Source organism: Ciconia boyciana, chromosome 1 (genome assembly GCF_034638445.1).
Source record: "Ciconia boyciana chromosome 1, ASM3463844v1, whole genome shotgun sequence".
Taxonomy (NCBI): Eukaryota; Metazoa; Chordata; class Aves; order Ciconiiformes; family Ciconiidae; genus Ciconia; species Ciconia boyciana.
The window spans coordinates 137,207,239-137,225,784 of record NC_132934.1 but is presented as its reverse complement, the minus strand read 5'-3'; the positions used below and the strand labels follow the sequence as shown (position 1 = coordinate 137,225,784).

At 45.6% G+C, this 18,546-nt stretch overlaps 1 long non-coding RNA gene across 3 annotated transcripts; it reads right to left on the bottom strand.

The window, feature by feature from the left end:
* Positions 1-1,704: 1,704 nt before the first annotated feature.
* Positions 1,705-11,678, bottom strand: LOC140646095 (uncharacterized). 3 transcript variants are annotated; one of them, XR_012040331.1, is made up of 4 exons: positions 11,402-11,678; positions 9,918-10,049; positions 5,976-6,228; positions 1,705-2,149 (listed from the first exon to the last, which is right to left on the bottom strand). It is a non-coding gene; the product is annotated as an uncharacterized lncRNA (long non-coding RNA). The 3 variants fall into 3 exon arrangements; XR_012040330.1 differs by lacking the exon at positions 1,705-2,149 and adding an exon at positions 4,927-5,772; XR_012040329.1 differs by lacking the exon at positions 1,705-2,149 and having other exon boundaries at positions 4,927-6,228.
* Positions 11,679-18,546: the final 6,868 nt, after the last annotated feature.

Sequence of the window (18,546 nt, the reverse complement as noted above, 5' to 3'; positions counted from 1 at the left end):
TTTTTGTATTAGGAAATGTGAATTGCCTTCCATCACTAAAACAAAATCATTCTTAGATGAGATTTCCCCTTCTGTATCTAACAAACCTTTCCTGATCAAAGTTATACTAAAATTGGTCTTCTTCAGTTACTGTTCAATTTGCAAGAAAACCACATTTCTCCACAGACTACCAATCTCATTTCGTCAGAAGAAATCCTGACCTTCTCCAGCTTAAGTGCTGTGAAAAGTCATTATCGAACTGCCTGGAAGATGGAAACCGTCTACTGAGTGGGTTATTAACAACATGTGTTATACAGGCTTCACAGGGCTACTCCACCCATCTACCTTTTCCTGACCTGGATGGACAAGCTGTCATCATCCAGACTTCCAGCAAAATTGCCGGCCCCTGCCAGGGTGTTGGGTGGTTGGGGGTTTTGGCACAATAGGGAATCTTTCCATCCTGTGACTGAAGTAGTATTTTATCCCTTCTTGGAGGCTCTGGACGGATCACAGCTAGACAGAAGGGCAGAGCCCTGTGGCACAAGAACAATGGACAGACACGTCTTGTGACTAAGCTCAGATGCAGAAGACCTTACCTTCTGCTGCTGCGCTGCAGCCAGCTTAATGTCACCACTGAGTTCCCTTGAGTGTTTGGGGCAGCATGAGTAATGCTTATAATGCAGATGTAGATAACATGCTTCAATGGTATCTACTGCCTTTAAAGCCACAGCAAATAAGGAGAAAAAACAATGAGTTATAAAGTCTACTGCTTTGCATGGGCAAAGCAAAACACCCAAAGCAGGCTTTTGATCTCATCTATACCTTCCATGTAAACTTATTAGATGAATTAGAAATTTTAAAAGAGATAGTCTAAACATGGATGAGAAACCAAGATGGAAACTCACTTTAATTTCGGCTGTTTCGGGTGAAGATTTGAAAGCAGACATCTACCAGCACGATCACCTGATGTGTCTTGAGAACAAAGCCAGAAGTAGGGTTTTACCTCACCAGGCCAGAAGAAACTCAGAAATATGCCTTTTTCTAGCAAAATTTTGGGCACATTAACTGCATCTATTTTAAGTCTGAAGGGGAAAGTTTAATGGAAGAATTTTGAGGCTGAGAACCAGGGCCTGACTGGAAGAGCACAACCATGTTGTAGGGTTAAACTCTCATTCACCTCATTTACCCCTTATACCTTTCTAGTAGCGGAAAGAGTCCAGTAGCAGAGCAGAGAAATTTAAACAAGATGAAAATTCAGAGAGCTAAGTTTGGAAATGACATAAGAAGATGAAGAAGAAAATTATTAGAGAACTTTTCTGTGATGAGAAAAAAACAATGTGAAGCCAGAAAGGAAGGACAGAGATGCTGGGATGTGAAAACAGTCCTACTGTACCTACTTGGTCTTGGAGAGTAAAATTCTTCCAATGAGGAAAGCTGATTTCCTGGTTTATCTCAGCCTCTTTTTGAAATTCAGTATGAGTTATTTTACAGCAATTCAGTTCCTGCCACAGACTGAAGAAAGTTAAAAATTAATGACTTATGGGAAGTGTGCTGCTTATGTGAGAGAGTGGAGCCAAGGACAGCACTGCTGCTGTACCAAAGGACCAAGAATTGCCACCTGGTTTTGTCCCAGCACTGGCTCACAGCAGCAGGAGGGTCTGGGAAGCCCTACAAACCTTGCCCCGCACAGACAGATCCGTTCCACCTCCAACAGAAACAGTGCTCTGAGAGAAAGGGACGTTGTCCAGCTGAATTGTGGTGCTTTGATTTAATGCTTCTCTTGCAACTTCTGCCATCAGGGCTTCTTTGATGGCTTAGCTGTGATTGAAGCTGTGTGGGGTGATCTACTCGAGTGAATGAGAGCGCAGGCAACATCTGTGTTTCCCCAGCATAAATGTTACCAGGTAAACAGCATCTTAAATTGGCACGGGCTTGTCGAAAGCTGGCTTAGGTGCTACTATCCTGCACTGCAGTCTGCAGTCAACCCACTGTTTAATGCTGAATCGGTCCATAAAATATTTCCAAATGCTTCCCAGCTGGGCAGTGTGTAGGAGATAATGTCCCCAGAAGAGATATATCAACAGGCCTGTACAGATTCTTGATGGGCTGGGACTGGTCTGTGGTTTTCTGCTAGCTCAGGTGATTTTCTTAAAGGAATTACATTCAATACCTGCAACAAAGGATCAGTCAGCGCCTTTTATGATACATATAGAAAAGTCTCAGTCAAGACTACTGAAGATGAAAACCCATTTGTCAAAGCTTTGAAATGTTACAGGTTCACCATTTTCTTCTCCAGGTACTTAAAATGTGTGTGATATAGTTCTAATTTTTAGAAAACCTGAGAATGGGGGGTTGGACATATATAGTTAAAAAAAAAAAAAAGAGAAACAATGAAGTGAATGTTTCCTGGCAAAGACCAGCAGAAGGATATAGCTGCCAAAAGAAGAAGCTGCCTTTGATTAACCTTTACATTCAGTATACACTCATGGCTCTTTTCATTTGTGTCTTATTGCAGCAAATGCATAAAAAGGCCCTGATTAATGTGATTGCTTTAAAATAGTTTTTATTTGTAACAGCCTCCAAATATAAATCTGCATATTCAGGACATCTGAGTGCCGGTTATCTTCCTGCCCTTCTCGTAAGGGCCTTGTGGAGGCCGTTCTCTCGAGCATGGGGAGCGGCGTGCGCTGGGCTGCGGATGGGGCAGCAATGCCTCTCCTCCCTCCGACAGCTTTGCCTCGGCAGCCCTGTTTCTGACATGCCCAGCCACGGTAAGGAATGAGCATGTACGGGATGGAAGTGTGAGAGCTGTGTGGCGGGGGGTGATTTATGATGCCTGGCTGTCAATGTGATTCATTAAGTAAGCCTCTCGGAGTAGGGCAGAGTGCCGGGAAAGCCGGGCAGCGCCGGGCAGAGGAGAGGAGAGCGCCTGCCCCGCTCTGGGGGATGGCTCTGCCTGGTCATGCACCCATCCGTCTTCCTGCGGGGAGTGCCAAGCTCCAACCTTAAATGATGGCTGCAAATGGCGTTCGGGTTTTTGTTTTGTTTCTCCCAAACGACCTTTTCTTCCTTTCTTTCCCTCTCCCCTTACTGCTGTCTTTCCGGCAGCTGATTTCCATTTCTTGTATTTTTGCTTTCTTCTCATTCTCCATCTCTCTCCTTCTCTTTCCTTCACCCCATCTTCATCATCTTTCCCAAATCATCAATCTCTTGCTATCACTCAGCCTGCGTGCTGCCTCAGCCAGGTGCCGATGGCTCTGGAGCGAGTCTGGCAGCGGGAGCAGGAACGGGCAGGGTGCCCTGCCTGCAACAAGCCCTGGCCCAGCATGGGGCAGCAACAGGCTCACTGGTGCACCCACGCCAGGGTCTAATCGCATGCCCAGGATGGGTCCTGCACAGATTTAGCATTTGAAGGTAGCTGTCTAGTCTGAGCTAGGCATCTCAAATTTTTCTCTGGTCAATGTGGAGAGTCTGAGGGAGGTGTCTAAGGTAGGAGGGGTGACTCCTCCTCTGGAGTTGCCCATATTTCCACTATCAAATGACCTCAGACAATCAACTTTTTGACTAGATATCCAACTTTTAGATGACTAGAGCTGGATAAGAGAAATCTCCCTCTAGGGCATAGAAATTAATGGAGGATAAATAATTCAGGCGGGTGGATCATAAATAATTTACCCTCTGAGAACTCAAGTCCTATCAGCTCTTTCCACTAAGGGTCCTGGGGCATTTTATTACTTTTGCACAATAACCACATGTTATCATACCCTTCTCTTATAGGTGTCTGAATAAAGTACAATCGCTTCCTGATATTATCATCTAATGGAGATATTCCTGTGCTGAATAGGTGTAGGCTTGTATTTGGGAGCTAGAGGCTTTGTAGACAAGTCCCACTGACAGTTCATTGTATGCATCATTGCACAAACCTTGAACGAAATTTCTCAGCATCCGATGAGTCCATAGCATACTTGTCCCACAGCTCAGCAACCCAGGGCGTGGGGAGGTTAAGTGATTTGCCAAGTCACTGCAGAGCAGAGTGCTGGAGCCCAGACTCTGGCTAGAGTGGGGTTTTTTTTGGATCACAAGTGATACTGCTTTCCAGAAGCAGAACTGCAATTCATTATTATCTTACAGAAAGAGCTGTGGCTGCGTCTGGCTCCTGCAATGAAAAGCTGGCCATTTTCAGAAACATTATAACTAGGTGTATTAAGCCAAGGAGGAACTGGAAAATTTGTCTGTCTGGCTGCTAACAGATAGAACGGAGAATTTGTATTCCAATCTGTGAATCCTGATCAGGCTCAGGTGGCAACCTGTTCAACCAGGTTAGCAGCAAGGCACTTCTAGGCATGCTCAGAGACGCATCTCTAGGGGTGGAGGAATTTAAAACGGTAAGTATTAGGAGAAAAATTCTCTAAAAGTGGGGTTTTTTGCGCTGTAATTTCGGATGTAGGTACCTACATCCTCCCTAAATCCTAGATGTATTTCTTCAGAACTGGTCATTGGCCAGGAAAGTATTTTGTCCTGACAGCTGTGTTAAAAATTGTATTAAATACGTATCAGATTTGGGATCTGAAACTCCCTTGCAGGAGTTTCTCCTCTCAGCTCAGAGCAACTGAACTGAGATGCACCATCTCTCTAACCACGGTATTTCCCAGCAAGATGAAATAATCATGGCATCAAGCCAGAACTGAGACAGTATGAGATTGAGGCCTGATGTCCTACTTTTATCTGCCAGGCAGCATCCTTTCCTTTTACAGCCCCTCTTCTGCTGGCAGATAGGAGCCTCTTTTTTCATAGTAGCTGTTGTCACAGACATAGGGCAACTTCTGATTCAGGCCCAAAGCTACAGTGAAGAGCTAATCTTAGTGCTGGTGTGCATCATACAGACAAACTGCGTTATCTGTCAGGAGTGTGTTTCTGGAAAGTGCAGCTCTTAGTGGTATGATGGACACAAAAGCCATTTTTATCATACGATTTAGTGTAATAGAGAGGATTGCATGCAGGGACTAAGAAAAACATGGAATGGAAATGCACGGGGACAGTATATACAGTCTGGAGGATGGAAAGGCAGGAACGGGATCATTAATAACAGGAGATGCTGTCTTTTCAGAACAGATCGCCAATATGAAAGACCTCAGTTGCTTCATCTGTGAGACTGAAGCACCAGTACAAGTTTTTTAGTGTGAGCTCTCTTGAGACCTCTTTTTGAACAGTTACATTTTCGTTGCATCATCATGCCTGAGATGCATTAAGGTATATCGAAGGTGCAGGATGACGGCACGGCGTGATGACAGTGGCCAGCAGAGCAGGGCATTAAGTGACTGGTGATGGAGCTCCAAAACAAGGGATGGAGAAGTGGCAGAGAACTGGGCATTACTGTCCTGGGGTTAAATGAGATACAAGAGAGAGGATGTTCTTCTGATGAGTATGATGACTCAGTGAAATGAAAACCAAAGAAAGGTTTGTCGACTGTAATTTTAACCAAACTAGTTCTTTCTTTCTTGCTTTCAGAGCACAATACCCAGCATATTTAATTGTGTGGTTACATGCAAACAGTAAGTATGCTCTGCAGTTGAATTCAGTAGAGCTCATCAGAAGTCAGATCTCCACAATGCGTATCCGTGTGTGCGCGCGCGCGTGTGTGTGTGCGTGTATCCCACAAGCAAGGAAAGATCCCCATTAATTGCTGCGGGCAGGCTTGTGGGCAGGGATCTGCAGGCAATGGGGAGATTAGCTCACAGGCAGCTCCTCGCTTTGACAATAGAGTTCAGCCTGGAACAACTTCTTGAGCATAATCTGTTTAAAAAGACAAAAGACAGATGCCTCATTTATGTCAAGAAATCTTGGATTTAAACTACGCTTCCAAGTGAAAAGTGCCCTCGAGGAATCTCTCTAGTGATGCCAGACACTCATATGCCTCACTTCTACAGAGGTGGTGAAAATGGAGTAGAGAAAGCCAAAGCAATCAGGAGCCTTCTCCCTCGCACCGCTGTAATTACCTCACAGAAAGCATTACACGTTTGCCTCCTCTCCCTAAAGCGCTGCTTCATGCCACTCTTCACACGAGCAGTGAATTTCCATAAGTGAGCGGTGACCTACATTCAAGGCAGAAGCCTCGCTGCCTGCTTTCGGAGTGTGCCCTGGCTGCCTTCCAGCTCAAGCCTGAGATTCTCAGCATTTCATTTCCTGCCTCATCCCCGTCGGGTTCGTCGGGGACCGGCTTCGCTGTGGAGCATCTGCATGGAAAGGTCACTGCAAAAAGAAGGGTTGGAATGAATTTTTGTGGTAGGCTTAGGCACTAGTCTGACATAAGTTATAAAAATGTAGCCTACAATGCAGACAAATTAATAGGTAGTGAAGAAATTAGCAGCCTGGTTAAAGTCTGTGCTTGTAAGAATCAAGACTACGATTCAGTCATAAAGTGTTTTTTTCACACTTTGGCAAACTCTTGCTATTAAATGAGTTATTGAATTACAAGTTTAATGTTTGCCATTGATGCTTCATCCTGCTGTGTACCTTCACTGACAGATGAAGCTACCAACCTGCGAAGCAGCGTAAGACTATTGAATAGCCAAGCAAAAGTGCCATTGCAAAACCTTTTGCGAGGACAAAATGAGAGTGTGTAAGCTGTCTGCATGATTAATTTATTAATATATTACTTCAGTTCTACAACACCAGCAACCTGGCTATGAATTTCCTATTTCTGGTTTGGGTTTTGTTCTGCAAGTGAAGCAGTTGTTTGGAGGGCTGCAGAGAGTCGTGGTAGGAGCCTATGAATCACCAACATCTTTCAAAAGGAAGCTCTGCTCTAAGTGTGGCTGTCCCAGTGGTGTGGTGGCATGGAGAACAGGCAGACCAAAACCAAAGCAGAAATTAAAGAAATGATCTGTATCTGCTCAGAGAGAACCATTTCTAGAGAAATTCAGACCAGCTGTTCCTCTGGATTCACACAGCACAACTTGACAAGTACTTCAGAATAAGCAGCGCTGGCCTCACTGACAACTTCCACAGCTATGAGAGAAACTGCGTATTAAGACGTGTTGCCTGGGCTCCAGAAGAGAGTTCACCATCCCCTCCCAAGTTACCTCTGCCTAATGTGAAAATGTGCATGGGCCAGGGGAGCGCATTCCTGTCCACTCCGCCCTGCCACGCTACATAACCACACAGAGCGAAAGGGGAACAAAATAAAAAGAGCAAGTCAAACCATCCACAAAAAAATCCCAGCAAACTTACAGCCCAAGGACTGAAAATTCTGACAATTTGGCAAACCAAGGGGGACTTTTCTTGACTAGTGAAGGGAAGATATGGGAATGAGTTGTTAGGGTTTTGGTAGGGCTAGTTCAGACTTCAGATCAGCTGGAGCTTGTTTCAGGCAACCGACTTTTTGCTTTGACACAGACAGCAGAAATGCTGATGTGGCAGAATGAAAATAACAAATGACCATGAGTTCACAAGGATCCTCTTTCCCGGTAAGCTGGCTACTTACTGGGAGGCTACTGACTGTGGGGAAGTGCTAGCCTTTGCTTCATTTTTTTCTTAGCTTCAGCCAACTGGGGCAGCCATATGTGAAGCTACTTCAGCATAAAAATAGATCAGGAGTGATATGAATAACAGCGGTGATGGGAAGCTTTGAGATTTGCATGCTTTGACTCCCGGCTATTTCCCTTAGCCAGGAGGGATTTCCCACCTTATTTTGGGGTAACCTCCCTTTCCAGAGGGCCTCATTTCATACTGCTCTGCCTGACCGAGGAGAGCAGGCCGGGACTGTTTTGGTGGCCGGTCGGTGCAGCGGTGTCCCTAAGCAGCAGTCGGGAGAGAGACCGCTCCTCCGGGCTTGTGCCGCGGAATCACAGAGGGCCCAAGCGCAGTACAGCTGAGCAGCGCTGACCTGCGGCAGCTGGGCTGGTGCTGGGTGTCCCTCCGAAACACCCCCTCTTTCACTTCCATTTCTGCTTTCACGGCTCCAGCTCACCACTGTGTTTTACTTATTTCTCTGTCTTGCTGTGTCTGCTTCTCCTTTTCTTTCCTTTCCTCTCCTTCATCTCTTTCCTCCACTTGTTTTCTCTTCTTCTTCTCGTTCAGTGTGTGCTTCCCCTCTGCTCTTCTTCAAAAATTGCTGCTACCACCCTCCACTACCAGCACTCAGGGATCCTCACCCTTCTTGAACACTGAGCAATGTTATGAGCTCAAGCACTGCAACAGACCTGGTGGATTAACTTAATCCCTGAACTTTTTTTCTGATTGCTGTGCTATAGAAAAAGCTGTTCTGGGCATGAAGATCTAAGGCTTGCCAGCTGTGCTTTACCTGGAGTAACGTAGCAGCCAAACCTACACCATGCTAACGCTAGCTGCTAGGTCCAAAGCTAACACTGCTAAAGCAGGATTTTAATCTGCAAAAACAAACACAACTGCAGAACTGCATTGTCCAGCAAAGAATTCCGTGTACTCATTTTTCATGGAAAAGCATGGGAAACTGAAGAACAACACTCTGCCACCAGGCACAGCATGAAGCAAGATAAAGACAAATGAATAGTACTGGGCTGCTTTCTTTACATAATTGCCTGGGGAAACCACCTAAAGCAAATTTGGATGCTAAAAAATGTTTGGAGGGATAAAAATATCAAGCAATTTATAGTTCAAAAAAAGATGCCAATGCTCTGAAACTTCTTCAGTGCTTAAAAGTGAGTCTGCTGAGGTTCCATCTCTTCTCTTGACAATGTGAGAGTAAAAGCTTTTCTGAAAGAAACAACATGCACTTGTGTCCTTTCTCACCACTCAAAACAAGAAATGCTTCTCCTTCTAAAGCAGAAGGGCATCTTTCACCTATTGCTGTAAATTGAGAGGTCACATGTTGGTATCAGCTACCCATGCCTTGATGTCATTAAACCTATTTCCTTCCCACCCAGCCTGCTGGAAACCTTTCCAGGATAACTGAGATGACTGAAACACAACTCTAACACTAGCATCCCTTCATCACACTTGTATAAATGAAAAAAAAAAAATCACTAAACTGAGAGCAGGCATTAAATATCATTAATAAATATAGACTGCACTGGGACATCAAAAGAAAACTCATCTGGGAAAATTCCTGACATTAACTCTTCCTTTCATCTATTTTGGCTTCTTAAAGGGAAAAAGAGAAAAATCTAGTAGCTATCTTAATTTCTTTTAGGTTGTGGTTATTTTTAATCAAAACCAAAAGCCTAGTCAGAGTGCTGAGGGGATATGAGATAGACCAGTTCTTCTCAAAGAGGGGAGCGCAGAATAAATTTGAGATGGACCAGGGAAAATCCATCTCACCTTTGTTTCCATTCTTTCTCCCCCTGTCTTTGGGATCCCTTTCCTCTTTGGTGGCCATAGGATGAAGGGGCAGAAAGAGAGCATGAGGAAAGCTCAGGCTTTGTGTGGCACCTTCCCTGTGTGATGGCATGGCAAGCTGAGGTTGGGGTCACAAGAGCTGCACCAGCCCCCCACTGTGGAAGCACCCCCACGGGCACTGTGCCTGGGAGAGGAGGGAGCTGGTGGGGTTGGGTGGGAGTGCAGGAGCTCCTGCCAGCAGCAGGGACGCATGGCACAGGGGGCCGGGGCTCCAGGCTGCGCTGGAGTCAAGCTCGCTTTGCCAAAGCTGGTGATAGAAGGAGTTTAAAATGCTTTTCTTTAATACAGGCTTGATTGTTACATGGGTACATTGTGAATTTGTATCCCATTAGTTAATCGGTTTAAATGGATTGTACAATCTGAAGGAAACAAAGAGGCGGGCGTAGGCAAGACTGCAGGGTGCAAATCCATGTTACAGAAAGCCGATGCTGAAAGGAGGATTCACTTTTCCTCCTTTTCTCCCCTCCCTTGTGCCAGCACTGTGACTGCAGGGCGCTAAGCTAACCCCTTCCTTTGGTACGGTGAGTATTTTACTTGTTTTGTTCCGTGGGGAAGCAAGGTACCTGGAGGATGCAGGGAGACCACTGTTCTCAACAGTGGCATGTGTGGACCAGGTCAGCCAGGATGCAAAACTCTACCCGTCTCAAAAACGGCGATCTCATCATGAACAGCCTCTCTTCTTGGGTCCACAGGGGCTGTGTTACAGGCAGAATTGATAAGAGCTATTTAGTTTTGGGTGTCCTCATAAAGTCAGTAACTACTCAATTTGGTTAAAGAGCTTGGAACACAGTTCTAGGCTTGTTCAGAAAATGAAAGGAACAGTATATTTTCTACCTGTTACTTGCCTACTTCCTTTATGCAACTCACTAACATGGCTTAAACACTGTGATAATGATTTAATTGCCTCCACACTACCTGTTAACACTGATTAAAAAAATCACATCCTTCTTGGGTTTCCTGGACTGAAGTCTGTGTAGCCCAAGTCTTGGCCTCAGAAAAAAAAAAGGGAGGGTTCTTTTTTTCTTTTATAGAAGACATATAGGACAATTCCCAGGGACCTGAGCGGCCAAGGATATGTGACGAGAACAGCAGCGCAAGGGATTGCCACTAATGCTGTCTGCTTGGATCCTGCTTCTCAGACAGAATTGCAATTTTGCATGTGCCTGACTGACACATGTACAACACCTGATGTGCAAAGCCAGGATTTGTGCATGCACATCCCTGTTGCATGAGGAAATGGAAAACTTTGCTGAGACATAAGATTCATACCACGTGCAAAGCTCAAATTTCTGCACTAGCTACAATAAAGCTAGCTTTACATATGACTTTCCTGAGTGCTTTGCAGGCTAGAAAGATAGAATAATATTGTCAAGAGTGGTTTGGAAGATTTCAGAGCAAGAAATTCAGTGCCCAAGGATTTAAAAATCACTGTTATACACAAAAAGCCTGACAAGTGTGTGTGGGTGGGAAGGAAAGTCAGCCTGTTCCTTATGTAAAATCATGATCAATAAGAGCAGGGTGATGGCTAGGGTGTGAGAAGGGGGTTACATTGTGAAGAACTGGGATAAGTGAGACAGCAAAGCTTCAGTCAATATAAATCAGTTCAGATCTTAATCATCACTGTATACTGCAAGGGCTGGGGAAGAAAGAGGCTGTTTATCCCTTGTTGCTTCTCCCTCCCAAACTGTCACCAGTTGCCCTACCCTTCTGCTTTAGGGGCACAGCCCTTGCAGCCCCTTCTTCCTCTTCCCTTATCAGATTTTACCATGGGTTGCCTTTTTCCTGGCACACCATTTTCTCTACATCCCACCACTTACACCCTGTGTGACTACATAAGCAAGTGCCGTACATCTTCACTACCAGAGCCCCATCTGGTCTATCCCAGGCCCACCAGCCCCCCAGGCCTCCTCTCTGAGTTGGGGTGCATTCACTACAGAGCCCACTGCTCTCTGGTAACAGGCTACTGTGCAGCTCTTTGAATGTGCCCTTAAAAATGTCCTTTGCTGTGTTGCCTACAAAAATCTGAACTGCAACAAGGAAACGATACCTTCAGCTTGCTGCGCTGATCAGTGTTGCCTCGTTTGTTCTCTTATTTGATCATCCATGTCCACCTTCTGCATGGCTGCTACTTAATGGGACCACAAAAAGCCTTTAGTAAGCTCTCTGGTTGGAGCCACGCGTAGCAGAAACCACAGATGAGGCTGCTGGGCACTACACCCATTAAACTTACAATAAGCAGAAATATAAAAGCCAATATCAAGCAACATTTGCGTTGGTCTGTCTTGATTGATCTGCTGCAACGAGCAGTGTCTCAGCTGTTACAGCTCTTCACAGCTCAGTACAGGGTAGCAGAGTGCTCAGGCCCCATATGCTCCGATAAAAATGTAAAGTATGCAACTACAGCCCATGTGATGGGTTAGCATTTATGCAGGAATCAGTGAGTACACTCTTTAGATTTCTCTTGCGATAATCAAATAATGAGAGGCCACTGATTGGGAAGGCATTCAGGGGAAAGTTCAGACTACTGGCCCAGCTTACTTGTTCTCACGTTTCCTTCCCCGTTTGTACAGTCGTTTTCTTCCCTTTCCCTCTGAAACGCTTTCTGCCCTGTGTCATGGTTACACCTGTCTTCCTGGGGTGTGACATGGACATGTTCAAAACCTCCTGGCGACAGTAAGCAGAAACAAAGCTTGAGGGAGCGCGTTCCTGTCAGCCAGCTGGGCATCATCACGCAGGTACAGTGGGTGTAAAGCCCGGTGCATTTTCTGTGGTGAGCTTCTGCTCCCCTGCTTGCAGAGGATTTGCAAAAATCTCCTCTGCCGGAAGCAGAGTCTTGTGTTTGCAAATGAGAAATCCTCCTCTCCGCTTTTCTCATCTATTATCAGTGATCTCTGGTGCGTCCAAAGCAAAACAAACTCCAGAGAATAAAAAGCACTGAAAATGCTGCTTTAGACCACGGAAGTCTTTTGCAGTTGCTGACTGTCAAGTTCACAGCTGGGACACAACCTTTATTTGCGGCCAGCCCTCGTCACTTCCTCAGCAGCTCCCCAGACACTTCTGGACATGCCGGGGCGCACAGGGGACCTTAGCGAGCCCACGCCGTGCAGGGCTCTGCGGACACGCTCAGGAAGGCACCAGGAGCAGCCTGGCTGGTTGGCACCCACGTACCCCTTGGCTGGAGATGCCGGGGGGACTTCCCGGGGGGGCTAGCGAAGGGCGGGGGCCTGGGAGCCCCAGGCAGCTGGAGGGGAAGAAGGGGCTGAGCGCTGGAGGCAGTGCAGGCAGCTGCCCCCAAGAGACAGCAACAGCAAGGGCAATGAGTGGAGCTTGCTGGAGGATGTCTTGTCAGCTGTTTCAGGAACTGGCTGTGACTTTAACAGGAGTTTTTACCAAGGTAGATCAGTTACTTCCAGCACAGCCCTGGCTTCCGGCTCTGCAGCTAACTCGGCTGATGTCTGTGCAGAGCAGACACGCCACAAAGACACAATGACACAGAGGAGAGGATGCCATAAAGAAGGTGTCACCAGTGCTGGAACGGGAAGCCAGGGCTCCTTGTCTTTAGGTACATTGGCCTCAATGTAGCTCAGTCAATGCATGTCCCCTGCATGGAGTTGGTGCACTTGGACCCTTGTACCCCTGCATGATGCTCCTCTGGACAGCCGCTATGCTGGGGGTGGGAGACACACAGGGGAAAGATCCCAGGAGAAACAAGAGGTTTAGGGTTATCCAAATGGTTACAAGGAAACATGGAAACTAAGTTCCCAGACCACCTCCCATTACCTGTCTCCAGCCTGCTTGAGGAAACACGTAAAATCCCTGCACGAAGTTGTGTCAGATACGCTGTTGTCTACTGGAGATGGGGATGACTGTAAACCTACAATGACCTAGTTTACTAACCTTTCCAAAGTATTTCTTGTTGGCTCTTCTTGTTAGCCATTCAAATGCACGCTCCCTGGGTTGGTTTAGAGAGGTGTTCAGCAAACCCTCCTGGGGATAAAGCAGCCTTAGCTGTGTTTTGCATCCAAGCCAACATCCCTTCCTCTACCATCATCACCCCAGGATTACTTCACAGCCAGCAAAAGCCAAAAGCCTGAGACAAAAGCGATGACAGCGGTCTCCCAGGCTAACATGGCCCAGGGGCTCGGTAGCAGGGCACCAGCTCGCCTGTGGAGCAGGGAGTGGAGGGGTTTTCTCCCATAGAGTGGCCCAGTGCCTGGGCCATCTCAGAGGATGTTTCTGCTGCAGAAACACAGAGTAGGGCTGGGGGTTTCGGTGGCTCTCCCCAGTGAGCTCAGGCCTGCCAGACTGCAGGGTGGTGCTGGGTGGGCAGTGGTCTTGGCCGGCAACTCCTCTCCTGGGGAGCAAACAGCTGGCACCACCAAGTATGTACGTGTCCAACCTTGTATGTGCTGCCAAGGATCCATTTGAGAAGGGATTAAATGTATCTGAAAACATCACTGCAGTGGTGAGTCTGCTACGCTGCCATGTAGAGAGGCCCTTTTGCTAAGTACTGCCAGGACAGACGTTTACTTGTTGCTTATACATCAAAAAACATCATCTGTGCTGTCGTCCCTGCAAATTCATCCTTGGCACTTTCCTGCTGCTTTCCTCTCAGATAATATTTTCGCAGCACAAGAGATCTCACTTCATTGCCTCTATTCCGCAGAAATAAAACATAAACAAAAGCATGATATAAACATGCGGGTCTCCTGTGTAAAGCTCTATCAAGCAGTGCTCCTGCTCAGGGCTGGGTGAATCACCCTGAGCAGGGCTTTTTCTAAGCACATGCCCTATGTGCTTTAAAGCAAAATAGGAAATACCTCTGCTTCAGTCTTACAATAGTCATGCTTGAATCAAAGCAGACAATTCATAGCCAGGGTCGGGTTCACAAGAAAGGGCGAGGTTGCTAGAAAATCATAATGATAAAGCTTCCTGTTCTTAAAGATGGAGTTCAGCAATGATTATTGCTGTCTCAGAGAAGGAAATGGATGCCTGCTAGCTGAAAAGTACCTTACTAGTTCTCCCTGCACTTGTGTGCCAAAAAGTGACACAAACAAGTGATTTGTGCTGGAAATGAGAGGAGGCTTCCTTTTGGAGTTTTCAGCTACAGCAAAATTACTACATACAAAAGTAAGGCTGCTCTGGTTTTTTGCTGTTACGCAAACTTTAGGCTTTCTCCTTGGCAACGCGGAGTGCCCTTAAGAGTTAGAAGTGCTCAATGTCTTATGACTTTATTTTCTTTATATACACAATGATTAAAACAAAAGACAGCTGTTAATTTCAGAAAAAAAGCCACCACATAGTAAATCTTTTGTGACACACCAAAATAACTCTCCTCAGGCAGACACAATCTAGTGTAAGAGTTGTCTGCATTTGGTACTACTTACCATAAGAAGATATTCTTTTATTTCTAAATATATGGGAAAGCAGGCTGCATATTACAGAGCTGCCACTTATGTTACAGACAGAAAGTGAGATCCCACTTATTTTTTGTTCTTAAATGACACTTCACAGAAGGCACAATACGCTTTCTGTGTCCTGAAATAAGTACCCATCAATTGTTTTTCACCAATGTCATCATGCGCTTTTGCGATACAGGTGACAGATTTTGTGTTTGTTCCCATTTTGCTGTGAATTGCCTTGAGTCAGTCAACCAGAAGAGCCTGGAATCACCTCTTTGCCACCAAGGCTCACCGTTGCAGTGCTGGGAGGAGCGAAGCAGGAGGAGGCAAAGCACTGGGTGTTTTCCTGGTTATCCAGCCCAGAAACCATCATACTTTACTCCAGATTGGAAGGGTCGAGAGCAAGCTGGCACATCGTCAGCCCCTCTTCCACCTCACCACGATCTGTCCCCATGGCAAGCATCTGGTTTGCTTCCATGCCCTGAGGAGCACCAGAGATGGGGCCCTTCCCACAGCTGGGCTGTCATGTAAAGCCCGGGCTTGTCCTTCCCAGGGAATTAATCTGCACTACGCGTTTGAATTTGAAGGGTAGCCATAAGACTGGGCGGACATCTGGAATAAAGTTGGCTTTCATTCATTCCGCCCTGGTTCTGTCTGGAGCAGAATAACTATTCGTAATTGATAAGAACAGTTTTAATAAAATCATCTTGTTTCAAAAGAAGGCATCCACCATGGGACATGTTCTTCAGCAGCCGCCATAGAAGTGTTTCTTCAGTCAATGCTTCCCCATATGGAGAGCATCCCGTGTTCATATCCTCGAGGCTCAGGGTGGCTTGAACACCTGAAGCACCGTCAACACCATCAAGTGTCCCCCGAGCTGCATGAGAACGCACACCCTCACAGGGCCGTAGCACCACAGAAACCGATCCATAAGACATGCTGATGTGCCGCCGCTGAATGGCATGGCATTTACTGGGACAAGCACATTGTGGCAGAAGCATGCAGAATTTCATTGCAATGCTTTGACACCAGCTCTAAAATGCTCAGATGCGAAAGGCATCCTGCCTGGATGCGTTAGTCCCTTGGCAAAGCAAGCTTTGCTTTCGTTTTGAACCACTGCTGTGGAGAACAACACAGCAGCACAGAATTCATGTAGCTAGAAAACACTGAGTCAGCCTGCTTGGTTTAATCATTTCTCAGGCTCTGCAGGTAAACTCCATTAAAATCTCTGTGGATTTTCAGGGAGGTAAGACTTTATATGCCAGGTGTTGTAGAGGATTTAGTGATCCTTCCTCTTGATTTCAACAGTGCTATAGAAGGTGATACGTTCTTTGTTGGGTCCCTCCTACATGTCTCTGTTCTTGGAGGCTGAAGATAAATTTGGAGTCACCTTGAATCTCTTTTCACGGTATGTGTTGTACAAGTAAGTAGGTAATTTGATACAAAGAAGGTACAAAGAAGATAATTTACATAGATTTTATGTTTTAGAAATGGGGGTACTTATGAAATGGTGTGTGAATTTGGGGTTTTGGTTTGTCTTTAGAAAAGTCAAGTTTGAAGTTTGGATGGAGCTAGATGTGCTTTTCAGACCACTTGCTGGGCTCAGCAGATGAGAAGTATGGGAATGGATGAACCATTTAAGAAAAAATAAAAACAAATCCCAAGAGGTCTTTTTCAGTTTTGTTTGCTTTTTGAAAAATGCCTTCAAACCGGTAGAACTCAGATCGGCTTCTGAGAAGTTTCTGTGCATTTAGAACCTATTCCAAATACAGGCTTGTGTATTTTCATGCTAAAACTTTGCAAAACCCACCATAGGATGCCTGCACTTTCTTCTGGTTTTATATCTCTGTAGCTCATCTCCTGACTTACCACTGGAGTTACTACTGATTCACATTTTGAGAACTGGATAAGGGTCATTCATTAAGTTCTTGCCCCACTTGTACCACTTTTTAAATACCTCAATTCAGTCAGAAAATGCTCCTTTCCACACTGGGAGCACTTTGGAGTTGTGCTCCTCTTGTCTGCAGCGAAGAACAGGGAAAGGTAAGGAAGAAAAAGCTACAGTTGGAGTATCTGCAGCTATTGGAGCAGCTCAGGGATTATGAAGTAGATTATTTCAAGATGCTGTGTTTTATGCTGGGAATGGGTGTGTGGCCAAATGCCCTAAGGACTGTGGGAACTATCAAGGCAGTTTAAAGCAACCTTTGCCTGTTTATATCCCAATGTACTCCACAAGAATGAAGGAATTCAGCAACTATTTATGAGCATGCCTATACTAAAGGGGAAGCAGGGAAGACACACAAGACTGGACCCTGATCACCTGCCCTGCCCCATTGCTAGCTCACTCCCTAACCCTGGTTTGGGCCACTTCAACAAGAAAAATCTGCTCTGGAGGGGACCATGAGACTTGGCTTGGTGGTGGGAGGTGAATCCCTGGACGTCTTTTATGCAGTAGTAAAGACATGGCATCTCAACCATCTAGCCAAATTCTCCCACTCCCTAAGCATATTTAAAACAAATGAAAAAGAAAAGATTCGTTCAGAACACCTAAAATGAGCAGTAAGACTGTAGTTCAGTCATGCAGGGAGCTGGTACCACATAAAAAATACAGCTGGTCCAGGATGCAGAGAACTGATCTAGTAGAAATGCACTCTGTTGATTTGGACCAGATGACCTCCAGAAGGACTGGATGACTTTGAGATGTTCTCTCCAACCTCGACCATTCTGTAATTCAAATGTCTGTGAAAATTTCTGGAGGGTTAACTTTGTCCCAGAAAACTTTATGCCTCATCTGGTATATGCTTGTCCATGCTGCTCTAATTTTGCCCTGAGAATTTATGTTCTCACAGTTGGCATGGCATGAACATAAAACCAAAAGAATGAGATAAACACCTTGCTGGGAACTATGCCTTGTTCAACAGAAATGCCATTTTTTGCCTAAGCTAAGTCCAAATCACACTTGATTGCTGGTGTATATTTCTGATATTGATCATCACAGGATCATGCTCAAGAGTCAAATGAGAGCTGCAACGTTTCCTACCGAAGTCAGTCAAGACCTCAAAACAAAGTAGCCACCTGCTTATTCTTATAAAACACATTGTTTTTCAGGTATGAGCCAGCACACTGGATTTTCTGCTATGCTCAGCACTGAACTCGACTAAAGCCGACAGTCCTCCCGTTGCTGCCACTTGTCTTTCTAGCCACTGGACTTCAATACCCTATAGCCATGTTCTGGGGGGCTGGACTGAGGGCTAGTACTTTCAAGCCACAAGATTATTCTGAACCTGCTCTGAACTTGTGGCCATGAAAAGACACATGTGCACACACCAGGAGGCCAAGCCTCACTGGAGAGAGAATAACACCAAAAGATATTCACAGAGCAATCAGTCTGTATGAGTTTTTAATAGACCAAGACCATGGTTTAGAAAAAGAAAAGAAGCCTTCCTGCAGGCCAAGTGCATCTCTAAGTACAAACCTGCAACTCAAGAAGTCTGGGGTGGGAACAGAGCAGTTTTGCTTCACAAGGAATCCTGGAAGGCCTTGGGGGAAGGTGGAGTGAGATTATATTTCTTAATAGTCTTATTTAATATAGTTGAAGGGAGATGTTTTGACTCTGTAATATAAACACTTCAGAAAAAAACCAGCATAGGGCTAGAGCGTGCACTGCAAGTTGGGGCTAAAAACCGCTTAAACATTGGGATTCAATTCTCTCCTACCCTAAAGATCCTGAACAGTATAATACCAATGTACTTCTGATCTTGTGTCTCAGCTCACTAAGGCTGGTTAACAC